Below are 4,783 nucleotides of genomic sequence, written 5' to 3' on the forward strand. Positions count from 1 at the left end.
CTATTTGACTCAACATGTGCCCATACACTGTAGTCCAGAGGGTTTAAATCTGGAAAACTTGGTGGCCACAGATTTTTCCTCAAAAAATTCAGCTTATATTTTCTGAACCACTCCTGGGTCTTTATGGCTCTATGGTAGCCATTCCAGACGATTTTTTTATAATTCAAATAAACATATATAATTTATATAATTGTATAGAGCTTGACTTGGCTTAAAAAATGAGGGCCTTTGAAGTTAAGCAGATCTAAAGTTATTGAATTTTTTGTAGTGCAAAAATTGATGATTTTTTTGACGAAAGGTTTTAAGCATTAAAGAGCTTAAGCATGGAAAATTTGCAATGTTATGGCACCGAAAAAGAGAGTATTTTTGGATCATATTGACTTTTGAATAACTTTTGAACAGTTATTACATTTGACTTGATATTTTCCATATTGATTCAACAACTATAAAACAACAAAATATCAAAAAAAAAAAAATTTTTTATTTCTTTTGGGATTGCCCAGAAGCGTCTATTTTACAGACTGAGGGTTTTTAATTATTTACTTAGTTTTGGTGTCATATTGACTCTTGAATAACTTTTGAACCATTATTACATTTGACTTTAAATTTTTTTTAGTGATCCAACAACTATAAGCAAATAAAGTACCACAATTTTTTTTTGTTTTGTTCTATCTCCTATTTTAAATGTTGGGAGAAAATGAGTTATTAATTTTAGTTAGTAATAATAACTTTTGAAATATGCATTATTTTATAAATTTTTTTTCAAATAATTTGCTTAAACATAAATTATTTAAAGCAAAAGTTATTATTTCTTTAAAAATTAAAGCTAAAACTTTAAACAATTTTTACTTTTAGAAAAAATCAAAAACTTTCTCCCAACGTTAAAACTTTGATATAGAACAAAATAATTCTTACCTCGCGAAAATCAAAACAAAAAACGTCATAAAATATGCGAAGGAATATATATATATATATATATATATATATATATATATATATATATATATATATATATATATATATATATATATATATATTTGGGTGGTTCAAAAATAGGTCATGTCAAAAATTTGAAAAGAGCCCTAGCTTATGATCTGCCTTGACCCCAAAATAGTACTTAAAATTTTTTACAAAAATTTTTTTGATCATCGGAAAGGTCCCCACAAAGGGCAAAAGGGTCAATTTTTGCCCCGTTTTAAGAAAAACTTTACCCCGCTTGTGGGGACCCTTAAATTTAAAAATAAAATTATCCAATAACATGGTAATGAGTTATACAACTTAAGTTTAAGGGGCTCTTTTCATAAATATTTTTTTAAGTAACTTTCAGAAGAATGATCAAATATTGAAAATCATCAAAACATAAAATGTTTTTTTTAAAAAAATAAGTATTTGTTTGAATACAATAAAAAAAAACTTTACCAATACAAAACAAAAACCAAACATTTACAAGTGTTTCAAAAATAAAATGGATCAAAAAGTAGATATTAAATAATACTATTGAGTGCAGCTTTGGCATGATCCAACTTTTTTCTACCATTTTGATTCGCTTGTACACATGAGTAAAAAGAAACGTATTTTGCCTTTTCTCTTCTTAATGTGCTTTATTAACAAGTTGTTGAACTAATTTGACTGTTCTTTCTGAACAATCATTCACAACATCAAGATTCATGATGGCTGTTTCAAATTCTTGATAGAAATCATTTAAAATCCAATACTCTGCAGGAAGCTTCATCCATTGAACCTCAGTTTTTCCATGACCAAGCATGTCAAATATAAGCCAGGACTTCTCTGTAACTAGTGGAACTAAACTGGGAGGCTCATCCTGTGAAAAGTTTAAGTTCTTCAGAATGTCTTTATCCAACACCTGTCTTTCTAAGGAATACTCCTCTATAAAGGGTCGTTTTAGACCAAATAGTCTCTTAGCCATGTTGCTACATTCTTTACATTTCTGATCTGCAATTGCTATAATAACTAAATATGGGTCAAGGTACCAAGTATGTCGCATAATGGATTTAGAAACAGCTTGAGCTCCAGCTTTATTCAATTCCTCAAACCTTTTCATCTGCCAGTATGCTTTCATATCCTAATAGTTAGGGGTTAGATTTTTCAATGTTTAATTTAAAAATAAATAATATACCTACTTTTTGTATTTATTCAAAATTATATCTTTATTTTAAAACAATTATTCAGATCGTGTACCTGCGTTGGAGCAGCTGAACTTAGTTCCGCTCTAAGAAACCATTCAGTGTAAAAAATGAAAAGAAACTTTGTCATTTCAGTGATTTCATCCTTGCTCTCTTCATTGATTTCAGAGATTTTTTCCATAAGTAGAAACAGTTTTAGGTAAAATAAACTTTTACCCATGAATCTGGCATGATGAACAGCTTCAGGATTGTGAAGTTGAAACCTGTCAGTGTGTGACAGTACCATCAATGTAAGTTCAGCCAATTCTTGATAATCTTTACGAAACTTTCCATCCTAAACAAATTTTTTTTCCTAAGTTATAATAACTTAAATTACTTACTACAAATTTGTAAAACTGGAAAATTATATGTGAAGTACTACTTTACTATACTATTTTTTGGAAATAAGAAAAGATAATTAGATTTTAAATTAATTTATAAAACTATTATTACTCACCTTCTTAAAAACTTTAGTGCAAATTATATATCTACAAAATTGAATAGCACTCAGCCTTTGTTCATTAATCCAGGAATCAACAGGAGTTGATAATCTTTTTAAATCCTAATTTTCAGTATCTAGATCATTCCAATGGTTCTTAAGAAGTTAAATTTATTTTCTGGTCCTGAAGTATGACTACTTGGATAAAGCTCCCAAAAATGGGTAACATGACGCTCAAATATAAGGTGTCGACATGCAGTTAATAACATAGGGCACTGTAAGTGCACAATGATTCTGCTACAAGCTCCTTTTGCTTTACCTGTGTTGGTGCTAGTGGTATCAAAGCAAAGACACTGAACTTTATCCTCTAACCCAAAGTTAGAAATAAGTTCTTCTATAGCTTCTTTTTGGTGTTCTCCAGAACCTGAGTCGATTACAGGAATTCCAAGTAACTCGGTTTGTCCTTTAATCCTAGCAAGAACAGCTAACCTATCTTTTGAAAACTGTTTTCCTTCAGTAAGTTCTTTCACAATTTTTCCATCAAAATGAATTGTTATCAGAGAATTTGAAGATTTAGAAATGCTTTTTATATGGTCTCTGATTTCATTTGCACCCATTACCACAGCATTCTCTGCTGCTCTGTATGATGAAGATTTAAAGCATACAAACTCAGACATGCATCCTCCAGAATTGACAATAATACTGCTAAGAATTGCTGTATGTTGATGTGGAGCTAAACCCTCTCCAACTGCTGTGTGAGCAGTACGGTGCAAGATATCCTTTGGTAGGTTGACAGAATTTGTAGGATCAATATATGACTCAATTTCAAATTCACTATCACTTGAATTGCTTTTATTGGTATTAAAAGAACTTAATGAATTTTCAGAATCAGTATCTGATACATGGTTTAATTTATTATAACTACATTTAGATTTATACTTTTTTTTAATGAATATTGAAATCTCTTATCCAATCCCCCTAACTTTCCTTTCCTTTCCTCTAATTGGTCTTTAAGAAAAGCTATGTCTTCCTCTTTGTCATTTTGGTTTCTCAACCTATCTTTTCTTATTTTTTCAATCATATTTAGTGGGTTTTCTCCGATCCAGAAAACCTTTTTCATATTTTCTTTAAAGTTCTTTCTTTTTTTAACTTCAGCAGCATTGTTTCTTTTGCTTAGGCTTTTCAGCTTCATCCAGTCTTGCACCATTTTTGTGACCTTGATCCTATAAAATGAAATTATTATTATTAAATGCTTATAAAAACTTAAAAATATATTTTAGTGTTTTGATAAGGTTATACAGTTTGATCTATCATTACCTTAGCTTCTGAGTTGTAATTACTTCAAATCCACCACGTGTCCATGGAACTACAAGTTTAGATATTATGCAGCAATGTAACTGACTGGTAGGACAATTTGGTGAGAATGATCCACTTTTGTTTGGACATCCTACAATAAAACTCAGTTTAACTTCAGGTTTAGATTTTCTCAGAAAGTTGTAGTATTGAAGAATTTCTTGTGTAGTAGCAAATTTGTTGTTAGGAATAGTACAATTTATTTTTCCCACTAAAAAAGTATCATCAACTCTTTCAATTTTCTTTTTGGGTGGCATCATATAAATTATTAATACTTTATGTTAGTCTAAAATTAAATGTTTACATATAAGTATGTTAGATGAAATAATAAGATTATATTTTAATTTTGAAAATGAAATATTTATTTTTTATTTTATTTAAAATCTTTTTTATTCTTTATTCAAAACAAAAATTGTTCAGCAAAAAAAGTTATGTTTTCAAATATTAAGGGTGGAATGCAAGAACCGAACTTGAGTCAAGTTCGACTTGAAACCTCAAGTTCGACTTTGTCAAGTCAGACTTGAAAAATTGACTTGAGCGAATGCGTAAACGAGACTTGAAAATTTCAAGCTCGTGCTTGAGAAAGTCGAACTTGAAAAATAGTCGAGGCGTTGAATTTAGGGCGTTTATCGGAAAATGCACTTCGCAACCAATAGCGGTAATGGATTTTTTTTACGGGAAAAACCTTTTACTGAAACAAATTCCGTGTAATGATATTTGTATAATATACGATTAAATAAAAAGTTAATAACAGTAAAAAAAAAAAGTTCTTGCTATGTATTTTTCATCAGAAAAATAAATTCATCTT

The 4,783-nt window shown here is 29.4% G+C and overlaps 1 pseudogene across 1 annotated transcript; it reads right to left on the reverse strand.

The window, feature by feature from the left end:
• Positions 1-1,349: 1,349 nt before the first annotated feature.
• On the reverse strand, positions 1,350-4,366 carry LOC145195037 (uncharacterized; annotated as a pseudogene). Its single transcript, XR_016449321.1, has 4 exons — positions 3,940-4,366; positions 2,641-3,845; positions 2,200-2,478; positions 1,350-2,083 (listed from the first exon to the last, which is right to left on the reverse strand). The product of XR_016449321.1 is annotated as an uncharacterized LOC145195037 (transcript).
• Positions 4,367-4,783: the final 417 nt, after the last annotated feature.

This window comes from Hydra viridissima, unplaced genomic scaffold (genome assembly GCF_058129835.1).
Source record: "Hydra viridissima isolate aposymbiotic clone 2 unplaced genomic scaffold, HvirCarnegie_v1 scaffold_1, whole genome shotgun sequence".
Classification (NCBI taxonomy): Eukaryota; Metazoa; Cnidaria; class Hydrozoa; order Anthoathecata; family Hydridae; genus Hydra; species Hydra viridissima.